This window comes from Vidua macroura, chromosome 19, assembly GCF_024509145.1.
Source record: "Vidua macroura isolate BioBank_ID:100142 chromosome 19, ASM2450914v1, whole genome shotgun sequence".
In the NCBI taxonomy this organism is placed as follows: Eukaryota; Metazoa; Chordata; class Aves; order Passeriformes; family Viduidae; genus Vidua; species Vidua macroura.
Genome location: NC_071589.1, coordinates 2,783,053 through 2,795,691, shown reverse-complemented (window position 1 = coordinate 2,795,691; position 12,639 = coordinate 2,783,053).

Below are 12,639 nucleotides of genomic sequence, written 5' to 3'. Positions count from 1 at the left end.
ATGACACAGGGGACTGGAGCACCTCTGCTCTGGAGACAGGCTGGGAGAGCTGGGCTTATTCAGCCTGGAGAAGAGAAGGCTCCAGGGAGACCTAAGGTACTAAAGGAGCTCCAGGAGGGCTGGAGAAGGACTTTGGCCAAGGGATGGAGTGACAGGACAAAGGGGAATGATGTCAAACTGACAGAGGGCAGGGTTAGATGGGATATTGGGAAGAAATTCTTCCCCTTGAGGGTGGGGAGGCTCTGGCACAACTTGCCCAGAGAAGCTGTGACTGCCCCATCCTTGGAAGTGTTCAAGACCAGGTTGGGTGGGGCTTGGAGCAACCTGGGCTAGTGGAAGGTGACCCTGCCCTTGGCAGGGGTTTGGAAGAAGATGATCTTTAAAGTTCCTTCCAACCCAAACCATTCCATGATCCTGTGCCATGAGGGCACTGTGTGGCTGAGCCCAAGGAGCCTGAAGGCTGGCTCCTCCATGGGCACTGGGAATTCTGCTTTTGAGCCCTGGTCCAGTCCCATGGAGCAGCCTGAATGTGGAGCACAGCCGGAGCTCCTTTATCCTGCTCTGGCTCTGCCTGGCCAAACCACACATGCTCCAAAGCAGTGCAGCTCCGATCTGAATAAATAAAAAGCTCTTCCAGTTCCCCCCGTCCCTCCCTTGCCTTACCCCCAGCTCTGAAAGAAAAGGAGAGTTCAGGAGTTTCACACAGCATCCAGTTTCAGGCAAATGTTTTCTGTAAAGCTAATTGAAAATGTTCCTCTGTGCTGTTCCCACTCACACGAGGCTGTCGGGGAGGTCAGGCTGTGGTGATGTTCCTGTGCACCCCTGGTCTGGGACTCAGTGGCCACAGTCCAGCACACGGTGCTGAGGAAGGTCCTGAGTGATCACAGCAGGAGCTGGCAGGTTGTCAGACCCTCATAAACTCCTGGGGCTTTACAGCGACTGCCCAGCCCCAGAGAACCGCCATCCCAAAGAACTTACGATGCAAATCTATGTCCCAGCCTTGTCAGAGGCCAGCACTAAAAGGCTCAAATCATCGGGATTTGCATTGCATGAGCCGATAGGGATGTGTGGCTCCCTGTGAAAGCATTTTCAGCAAAGCCTCTCTCCCTTATCTCTCTCATCTTTGATTCTCCCCTGGTGTAGCAAGGCCCTGAGAGTGCCCAGGCTGGGAGCCACCCCAGGGACCCGCACTGGAGACAGTGCAGAAGGCAGTGGCTGATGTCTGCATGTCCCCAAGGATCCCTGGGCTGCTTGGATGGGCTGGATGTGTCTGCAGGCAGCTGATGGGCCCCCCTGCCTGGGTGCAGCCCCATGCCCTGCCTCCCTTGGTGCCAGGTTTGGGCACACACAGGGGCTGTGGCAGGAGCCAGGCTCCGTGTAAAGGGCTCAGGTTTAGGAGCTGGGCATTGACTTTTGGTGAATTACCTTCATATTCTTAGTTCTCCACTTGCTCATGAGTGTCACAACAAGAGAGCCTGGAAAGATGCCCAAACACACCAGAAAGGAATCTAATTTCTTTTCGAGGGAGTTGCTGCAGAAAAACATTTGAGTTATTTGCTAAGCTCTAATAATGATACTTTACATTTGCATTGCAGCTTCCACCTAAGGGCATCTTGGCACAGCCGGTAATTAAACCTCCGAGTTCTTGTGAGGGAGACAAAGCTCTTTTCTAACATTTAACAGACAGCTAAACTTTGGGCCAGGGTCAGATTAAGTGGCTTGCTGGGAGATGTACATTGAGTGTGCAGCAAATCCAAAATCAAACAAGAGCCTTGCTCAGCCCAAGGAGACGTTTGGGATTCTGCTCCCTCTGCTCTGCTCCAGTTGGCTTTTGTAAGCCTCTGTGGTTTGATGGCAGTTCAGAGACATCCCTTCTTGGTATTAAATGCAGGAAGGTCTTTTGTTGGATTTAGGCAACAAGGCGAGCTAATTGCAAATTCAATTTTGGTTTAGAAGTTGAAGCTCAGTCTCCATCACCTTAGCAGCCACAGAGTTATCTCTCAGGGCTTTGCTCCAGCACTAGATTCATTTCAGGTCTGTTTTCTTTAGAGCTTTATGGTCAGTAATTAATGGTATAATTACACATCGACATAATGATTGCTCCTGACACGGCAAAGCTCAGGGCACTGAGTGTGGCTCATTGTTTGCTCCTGTTTTTTTTTATTCTGGAGGGTGAAAGCAGGCAGCTCTGGGCTCTGACTGCCCAGCTCCAGTGGGGGAAACTCTTCTGCACCAGTGCTGTGTCCAGAGGCACCAGAAACCCACACTTTCCTTTGCTGTGCTGGCGAGTGTCCTGTCAATGGACACTCACTGGCCATCATCATCCACTGGGAAAATCCTGAATGGGGCAAACCAGGGGGAATCCAGCACACCTGGACTGGGGGGGCAGAGCTGAACATGGCAGAGCTGCTTGAGCTGAAGGAGTTTTCTCTGTGCCTCTGGGTTCTTCCTGGGGTTTCCAAGTTTTCCCTCCATGCAGTGTCTTGGCTGAACACAGATCTGGGTGCTGGGTGTTGAGTGCTCTCAGGAGGTTGCATTGTGCAGGTACAGACAAGCAGGGGCATGTGATGGACTCTCAGGGCTCTCTTTCCTGCCAGGAGCTGCTCTTGGTCATAGTTTCACTGCAGTGGTGCTGCAGGCACCTGGACCTAGATCTGCTCTCTGGTGCTCTTCAATTTCCCCATCAGGCCATGGGGACATCCATGGTGAGGACAGATCTCTCCATCCTGGATTATTGGGATCCAACAGACCCCAGGGACATCTGGTGGAGTTATTTTAGGGTTTATCCCTACTCTGGCTGCCCTAGGGGTAACACGTAAACTCTGGGATGTTTCCTCTGCTTCCAAGTCATGCCATCCCTGTCTAGCCCTGCTCTTGCCACTACAGCCACCCTGACAACCATCAGGACACAGCCAGGCTGGAGGAACAAGGTTGCCCATGGATCAGACCTTGGCTGCTCTTCCATCCCCATCTACTGGCCAGCCTGGAAAAGAGCTTCCTGGGGAAATTCCACGTGGCTGCTCAGCTTGTGTCTGGGCATGTTGGGCACGGCAACTGGCTCGGTGATCCTGGTGCCATCCCTGCTTGGCCCCGGTCAGGATGGTGGGACCAGGGGTGGATTTGTCAATGAGGAGAAGGCAGTTCACTCTGATTTTTGGTGGGATCTTGCAAGACCCTGTGAAGTCTGTGCATAGAGAGGGAAACTGCTTTGTGCTCAGCTCTCAGCTCCGATCAATGTTGGGTCTCCAGTTCTCTCTGGGATTTTCCTGTCCTCTTTCCTGTGCTGAGTTTTAGAGGAGAAAGTAATGCTAGAGGGCCAGGAGTGGGACAGCATCTCCACTGCCCTGGCTCATTGTGAGCTCTACACACCCTTGGTCAAGTTCTCTGCTTTCTCTGTAATTTTTCTTTTTTTTTTTTTTTAACAGAGTAGCAAAACCTTCCTGCCTCACTGAGACCCTGCTGGGAACATGTGAGTGAGGCTGGTTCAGTTTTGTTTTCTGGTCTCCTGGTTTGTCCCAGCTGGAATCAGAGTTATGCAAGCTGGTGGCAGCAGTTGTGAGGGTGTTTTTCCAGTGGAGTTTGTTTCCAGAGGTGGGGATGGGACAGGGATGCTGTGGGCACTGGGCAGGCAGCTGCAGATTGGCAGTGTGGTGCTGGATGGTCTCTCCTTTGCAGGCAGAGAAGTTGAGTCAGGGTGATGAAAGAGGGACAGCAGCTGCATAGGTGCTTCCTGAGGAGAAATCATCTTGGAGATGTCCTGGGGAAATGCCACCATCAGGCTCTGCAGGTTCCTGCCTTCAGAGGCTGAACCCCAGCCTTCCCTTGAAGGACTTGGTTCCCCAGAGCACAGCACTGACCTGTGGTTTTAACTGCTTTTCCAATTTGGTTGATCTTTCCATCTCAGAACTTAGGGAGAGAAAACTTCTGGTTTTTGCAGACATAGATATGAAAGGCAGAGAAGAAAGAAAATTGATAGGTTGCTCCAGCTAGTGCCAACCAGCAGATGCTCTGAGTAATTTTGAGATCCAGATGCCACTGACTGCATTTGCAGTGAGGTCAGCTTATCCCCATGCTGATTACCAGCAAACAAGAGCTGTGGTGAGAGGAGCCATCCCAAACCCCAAACCAGCCACAACCTCCCCTATGCTCTAAGAGAGAGCCACAGCCCAGGCTGGTTTGTTCAGAGACACATCTGTGCTGTCAGGGCCTGTTGGCCTCAGTCAATTCCAATGATTGCACAGCTAAAGCACAACCACTCTGATCTCAGATCCAAGTTCAGCTTTTCATGTTTCAGAGAAAAAAGGAAAGTCCTCTGGAAGACCCAGCCAAGGCAGCAGTGGTGCAGGACCCAGGGGTGGGTTGTGTGGTTGTGGATGCTGGCTGCAAAGCTTGCATGGATTATCCTAAAAGGATGATGTGCAGTTGCAGATGGGTTACCAAGCATCTACTTCATATACCTACTCTTAGAAAAAGTGATCAGAGATGGTTTCTGCTCCTTTGAGGGCCAATTCTCATATTCTGCTCCTGTTCATTATGCAAATGCTGCATCACCTGCAGTCTGCCCCATTTCAAGGACAGTTTCTTCCATTTCTCTGTTGCTCTCAACAGGTGGTCAAACAGCCCAAGTCTTCAGTGTCCACCTTCAGAGCACCTACCTGGCATCAACTTGGAAAGCTGGAAGCCTTGCTGTGCTATCACAGCCCTTGGATTTTTTTCCAAGCTCCCTCAGATTGGCTTGAAGCAGGTGCTGAAGGCTTAACGAAAGGTGTTAACCAAAACAGCTTCGAGGTATTTTCAGGACTATTTAAGTGCTGGGAGAAATCATCTTAATCAGAGCCATCTGTAGAGACCTGTGATGTGGGACTTGGATGGCAGAGAAAGTTGTGGCTGCTGATTTGCTCCCAAAGAAAGTTGGCTGCAGCAGTGCAGGGCTGTGGCTGCATTTTTATAGACTATGTATGAAGTTATGGAGGTGCCTGGATTCATCTGTGGAAAGAACAAGTGATGCTCCCAGAGGCCAGAGGAAGGTGCTTCCATCTGCTGAGTGAGGAGACCCTCGGGGTCTCTGCAAGAGGGACTGGACCAGGGGGGACCATTGCTGTAGGAGGTCAGTACCTGAATAACTCTGTCTCCCTCTGGTCATTCACCTTGCTGGGACCAGGCATGGGCCAGAGCTAAAAGCTTTCAGAAATGCCTTTCCCCTCCCCAGGAGTGTGCCCATGTCCCCACAGTCCCCCATGGTAGCTGTGCTGGGCCTGTCTGCCACCCCAGAAGGATGGGGAGCCCTGCATACCAAACCTGGGGCGAAGGTGTGTTTGTGTGAGCTCCAGCAGCGGTGGGGAATCAGCTCTGAGGCTGTGGTGAGTCCCAAGGTACAGGCTGGCTGTCTATCCCTGATCTCTAAATGCACACCGAGACTGTCTGCCAGTTCTGTAACACAGCCTATCTTCACAATTATCTGTGATCCCCCGCGATATGAGACATTTAATCTGTGTCTCCTGACTTCTTGTCAGATTAATTACCATCAGCAGGAGTGTTTTCTGCTGTTTTCAGGGGAATCCAGTCATGGGAAAGTGAAGAAACAAGCTCTGCTTATTTCAGCAGGGCTGGAAGGAGGAGGGAGGGCACTGAGGGTCCTGTGCTGCTGCACTGGGGCTTCTGCAGGCCCTGGGCTGAAGACCTTAGAGGTCTTTTCCAGCCTCATTATTCTATGGTCCTGTGGCTTTGCAAACTTTTATGTAGTTTGGAGAGGTTTGGATGTTACAAAATTAGGTTTTCCTGCAGCATTTAGGTTTTTATAACACTGCCTTTTAACACAGTGCCTTAATGCCTTGTAGGCTTTGATATTTTCACCTGCTCTCCCCACTACAGGAGGGTGGAACAGAGCTGTGGGCTGTGGTCCCAGGGTGAGGTGGCAGAGCCATACCTGCTGCTTCAATAACCTCAGAAAAACAGGCGTGAGGGCACGTCTGCCTTGCAGACACATCTCCTGCTCTGCAGGGCTCCCCCGTGCCCGTGCGAGCGGCCGGAGCGGCGCCGCGAGCCCTCCTGCTCCGGGGCTGGGCCGCGGGCAGGCCCCAGCCCGGGCCAGCGGGGATGCCGTGTGGGAAGAGAGGGGAAAGGGAATGGGGAAAAGTGTTTGGGCTCCTGGAGAACGGCACGAGGCTCTTCGCTCTGCGGGCAGCGATAAATCTGGCAGCTGCTGCAGTGACTGCGTGGGCTGTTCTCGTGTGTGCGCGACTCTTGCTGGTTTCTCAGGCCGCGGCCCCCTCTGAACGTGAGCTGAGGGGTGGAAACCCAAACCTAATCCTGTGTGTGGGTGGAGAGCCCATCCTGAGTGCTTTTGGGATGGCCGCTGGCTGGTTTTATCCTCACTAAATCCAAACGGATGCTCAGCAGTGGGGGATGCTCGTGGTACCCACCAGGAATTCGAGCTGTGCAGGAAAGCAGAAAAAGCAGGGAGATGCTGAGGCTGTGGAGAGCAAACCACCCCAGACACGTCTGTGTTGAAGAGCACAGCCTGTCTGGGGGCATGACTGGAGCTCCAGCACTGCCCTGTCCCTCTGGCATTTCGGTTCAGCACTTTATGACATCTTTCTCTCTCCTGTGTAGTTTGGAGGGGTTTGAATGTTACAAAATTAGGCTTTCCTGCAGCATTTTGTTTTTTTTTAAAGCTGCCTTTTAATGCCCTGCTTCTCCCAGCTCTCCTGATCAGGAGCCCGACGTGCTCTGGCCAAAGAGCAGCAGGGGCTCATTTGCACAGGTGTCACCCCATGCCTGGCAAATGACACTTTCTCTGCTGTGGGTTGGGAGGGTGGTGTGATGATGTGCTGGCGTTCATCACCTCCTCCTCCCCACTGGCTGCAGCCAAGGGATAGCCTGGAGAAAAGGAGACTCAGGGGTGACCTTATCACTCTCTACAGCTCCTGAAAGGTGGCTGTGCTCAGCTGGGGTTGGGCTCTTTCACCATACAGCACTGACAGAACCAGAGGACACAGCCTCAAGCTGCACCGAGGGAAATATAGGTTGGATATTAGGTAAAAGTTTATTACAGAAAGGTGATAAAGTTCTGGAATGGCTGCCCAGGGAGGTGGTGGAGTCACCATCCCTGGGTGTGTTTAACACAGACTGGATGTGGCACTGGGTGCCAGGGTTGAGTTGAAGTGTTGGGGCTGGGTTGGAATCAATGAGGTCTCTTCCAACCCAGTAATTCTGTGAGTTCTGTAAATTCTGTGAATTCTGGATGCGATGCCTCCAGCCAGCAGCATCACTTGGGATAGAAAACCCCCTTGTGGGCTCATCCCTGTGGTGTGTGTGGCAGACCATGGCTGCAGGCAGGTCTGGGTGGATGAGTTCGAGAGGATAAACTGCAGCTCACAAAAGATACCCCTAAATCCACTCTTTTCTTAAGGCAGAGTCTCCCTTGAACAAATCCATGAAGATGCTGAGGGGGGAACAGCTAGCTCTGCATGGAGTGCAGGAAATGCCTGGCTGGGAAGTTCTTGAATTCAGTGGTGTAGTTGGAGCCACTTTGTTCTTTTCCAAAAATTAGATAAAATCTAAGGAATTTTCCCAGAAAACTCTCGGTGTCTTCACCCTCTCCCTGACTGCTGCAGAGCAGAAGTGCATTTGGAGCCCCTTGGGCTTTTCCCATGGAGCACTTGGCTTGTTAAAATATTTGACATCAGAGTTCTTTATTACCTGCAATAAAAAGCCTCTGCTAATCTTTAACATGCAGTGTGTCAGAGAAAATAGATTGGTTTAAAAACCTGTTTATGGGAGTGTTACTAAAACTTGTAAAAAGGAGTAAAAGTGAATGATGACTGAAAACCTTCACTTTGTAACAGCAAAGTGCTGCCCAGCCAGGCAGTGCCCAGTGTAGTCCAGACCTGAAGCCAAGGCTCAGTGCAAGGAGGAACCAGCACCTCTACCCCTCTCCACCTTTGGTTTGCAGAGATCCCCAAGCCTGCTGCTTTGCTCCCCAGCAGTCTTAATTCAAAACTTCTCCAGCAAACCACCCCAGACACATGTCTGTGTTGAAGAGCACAGCCTGTCTGGAGGCATAACTGGAGCTCCAGCACTGTCCTGTCCCTCTGGCACTTGGGTTTAGCACTTTATGACATCTTTCCCTCTTTTATGTAGTTTGGAGAAGTTTGAATATTACAAAATTAGGTTTTCCTGCAACATTTAGGTTTTTATAACACTGCCTTTTAACACAATGCCTTAATGCCTTGTAGGTTTTGATATTTTCACCTGCTCTCCCCACTACAGGAGGGTGGAACAGAGCCGTGGGCTGTGGTCCCAGGGTGAGGTGGCAGAGCCATACCTGCTGCTTCAATAACCTCAGAAAAACATTTCAGTCCTCTAGAAGGATAATTTCATCCCAGTTTCTGTTCAAGACAAGGTCTGGGAGTGTCTGAGCTGTAATTGCATGGACATGCCTGTTCCCAGAGCTCAGCTATTAGATTTCAGACAAGGGAGAACAGCATCAGGTGTCATTTTTTTTTTTCCTGCTCTTTCTACTCCACAGACTATTTTTAATATTATTTTTATTGCATTGTAGATAAACAGCAAGTGGATGGGTTCCCATGAGAATCAGGGTCTATCCACCATTCACATCAATTTAGCCAAAGGGAAAATACAGTTGCATGAGAGACTTCAGTTCTTTTGTGCTGAAATTTCCCCTCTTTTTATGATTTCATTATATTTACCAAAGCTGGTTCACATTAAGCCATGAAGCCAGTGCTGCATCACCCCATGGCTGGGGGGAGGAATGGCCAAGGGTCGTTTCAACAACATTGTCACCCCAACTGCTGCTGAGAGCAGCTCTCAGCAGGGCAGGGGTTTGGAGGGGCTGCAGGACCCTCTTCTGACTTCCCCTGCGTGATTGTGTAGCGGGATCAACGTGTCCTTGCTTTCCCCAGTGCTGTGATCTGCAAGAGGCTGTTTGAAGGGGTCCAAAGCAGCATATTTATGGCAGCATTGCTCTGACTGAGGCTTGGGAGATGCACCATGGCTCTGTGTGCCATCAGCCCTGGAGAAAAAGCTGCAGTGCCTGTGTTGTGCTGCCTCATCCCCCCCGGGAGGGAAATGCCAGCTGTCTCAGGTGCTGGTACAGGACAGGGATGTTGTTTACCTTGTTGGCCTGGGTGTGACTTGGGCATTCTTAGTCTGGTCATGAATTCAACAGATCAGCTGACCTATGGATGTGCTGGCCTCCTCAGTGTGTGGTGAATTCCAGGAGGTCCCAAGTGGATCCACTCTGGGAAAGTGGTTTTTGAAGGACAGATGCTGTTGAGTGCTGGGACTGGGTGTGCTGGGGCAGGGAGACTGAGCATGAGGTCAACAATAGGATGTGTGTGACCCACAGGAAATCTCCATCCCTGTGTGCTGCTGCATGAATTTGGTGACAGACCCAGCAAACAGCAGTGTGAGGAGTGGGAAGAAGATGTGGGAAAGAGCTGATGGATGCAAAAGGCATCGGAGAGCTGGAGCATCTTCTGCAACTGCAGTCAGGGTAATGTCTGGAGGTGGGACTGGTGCCATGTGGGGAGATGAGTGATGTCAGACAGACCCAGAGGGGGACCCTACTCTGTGCTACATCTAACCCTGGCAGTTACAGCATTAGATCTGGAAGAATTTCTTGCTTTTATGCTGGAAGCTGAGACCTCAGAGCAAGGACCCTGCCAGATGAGGCCTGGAGAGAAAAATTCTTTTCTGTGGTTGCATTTTTGAGAAGCCAGAAGTCAGAGGGTGGCTCTTCAAAGGCAGGCCCTGCTCTGCAGATGGGCTGCCTCCCAGTCCCAAACATCTCCCTCTGGTGAGCACAGACCGGGCTGGAGCTGCTCAGATCTGAGCTGCTTCCTGAAGTCATGTGTGGAACAGCTGTAGGAAATCTGTAGGTGAAGGGTTGGAAGTGGAGCTGGGATCTCCGTGAGGGTGTTCATATGGCATTGGAGGATGAGGCTTTGGGGTGGGGAGCCCCAGCAGGGTTCTGGGGGGTGTTGCTCATCCCCTGTGTCCCTGGTGGGGTTGGCACAGCCCCTGATCTCCAAGGGATCAGTGGTTTATCACTGGGGCACCTTTTTATTGGGATGGCAGCACTGGAGTCATAGTGTTGTGTGAGCCCAGGCTCACAGGGGTGCTCAGACCTGTGTCTGCTTCCAGCTCCTGACTTGGCCAGTGTGCCACCCTTCCACGTGACCCAGGGGTGACACACAGGCTGTGTCCCTTCCCCGGGCACTGCCCTGCTCCGAGCTGTGTGCAGGAGCTAAAACCCCATGGATGAGCAGAGCCAGGAACCTGCTCAGCAGGAAATGCAGCCTCCTTATGTCACTGAAATCTGCTCCCCACCTCTCGGCCTGAGGCTAGGGCTGGGCAGGGGGGGATAAACAGAGGTAAGTGCTGTCAGTGGGGAAGTCAGGAGGTGAGATGGGAGCAGTCTTGGTGCTCTGGAGGGTGACAAACCTCTCACAGGAGGAGTTTCTGAATGTCTCCTTAACTGCAGCATGGTACCTTGCATGCTGCATGGAACAGAGGGAAGGATCCTGCATTTGAGCTCCTCCTTATCCCTCACCAGAGCCAGGAGCTGGTGGCACTGGGACCGTGCTCTCCATGTGTGTGCCCAAGCTCCTGTGCTCTCCTTTCTGTGTGACCCCATCACACAGCAGGGCTGGAGGCCAGCCTGCCACAGGAGACTCGGAGTGTTTCCCAGTTATCCGTGCCCTGCGTGGGCTGAGTCGCCATCTCCTGGCTGTAAACCCAGCAGAAGTTTTCCTCTCACACCCTGCAGCCTCTCCCGTGCTTTCTTGCTGCTCCCTCCAGCTGGGAGATGCTTAAAGGCTCCAGTGCCTCGCTGATCCATCACAGAAGGGAGCAGAGATTTCCCCCTTCGTGCCTCAATTAAACATGGAATTTGCCTCCTGGAGCAGGGCAGAGGGTTGGTGCCCCCAAACCTTCTCGGGCAGGAATTTATGGCACCTGTTGGGAGCTCCCCACCATGGTGTCCTCCCTCGGGGGAGGGACCAAGCAGCACACGGGGCCCTCGGGCCGAGGTGGAGCTGAATGCCTCCTTTGACACCAAGAACCAGACCGAAACTGTGTCAACGGAGAGAGCCAGGGAGGATTTTCCTGTTTTTCCTGTTGGAAGCTTTGAACTGTGTCCTGCAGGGTCAGCGCACGGGGAGACACCTTGGGCTGGGATGGGGAGGGTCTGAAATCCTAGACCCTGGGAAAGGGGAGACCAGTTTGCCTGGGAGAGCCCTGAGAGCCCATCCATCTCCAGGGCATAACCAGGAAGAAGAATCTGGGGGCAAGTAGTGACCCATGATGTATTCCAAAAGCTGCACCTACCCTATGTGCAATGCCATTTTGGCTGGTTCAGCTGCTAAAGGCAAGAGTGTGGTTTGGAAGGAAAACTTTGAATGCTCCAAAGCCTTGGGCATCTCCACACAACTGGTGTAACTTGAAGTGTTGGGGGGAGAACCCCTGGGCTGCATCCCAGCTCTGGGTTTGGGAATCCCACATGGATGTTCTGGGATGTGCTCTAAGGTGCTCTCTGACCTCTCTGCTCTCCCAGACCAGGCAGATGGCCCCAAGTCAAGAGTGCACTGAAGGTACAGCTGAGTCTGTAGGGGCAAATTTTTGGGTTGGGGGGGGGTTTCCCAAGGCTCAGTGATCTATTCTCCTGCTCTTGTACAGAGGCCAGCACAGGACCTCAAATCTCCCAGCTCTCAGTCCTGTCCAAACGTGGGTAAAAGCTGCTGGGAGAGGGTGACGGCCCAGCTCAGGACAAGCAGGTACAGCTGTGGGGTGGCTTGTCACACTGATTCAGTCCCCTCTGCTGCAAGGGTTGCACTCTGAATTTATTGCTGCATAAACCATAAAGATACCAGAGCTGATAGCACAGGGCTGTTTCTCCTGGTGCAGAAAGGTGTTTTATATTGTGGCTTGTTGTTTTGCCAGTGGAGCAAGGGCCAGGTCATACCTGCAGGGCTCCTTCATAATCCCCATCTTCAAAGGTGTCTGCAGGAGAAGCTGGGGAGCAGTGCTGGGTGGTTAAATCAGCTCTGCCAGAAATGCTGGGCCCTGGGCCAGCAGCAGATCCCCCACCACTGAAAATGTGTGTGCAAAAGAAATGCTCTTTTGGTGTCCCTGAGTGTCTCAGGATTCTGCTGAGGCAGACAAGTCAGTCCAGGGTTGTGGCTTTCTCCATCCAGGATTTACAGAGACACCAAATCTCCCCTGGGTGGGTTTTCCCTGCCACCCTTTGCCCAGTCTGGTTATTGCTGCAGCAAATGGATTTATTGGTGTCAGGTTGTGAGTTTTAGTGGGCCAATGGAAATCCCTGCCGAGTTTAAGCTGGAGCACCACAGTGATTTTTATTCTTCTGCTGACATCTAGTGTGTGAAAACCTGTAGCACAGTGTACTCAGTGTGTTGGGAAATCTGGATATGGGAAAAAAGGGGGTGTTTCTTGCCATATTCAGATACCAGCCTCTTCCTCCAGTTCCTCTGAGGGAGCTTCACTGACCCAGGTGACCACCAGCAAGGGGGGATCCTGCAGGTTGCTGCTGGCTGGTATTTCCAGGTAGAGCTGCTGAAAATTAATCCTAGCCAGAGCAGGAGGGTGAGTTAGAAG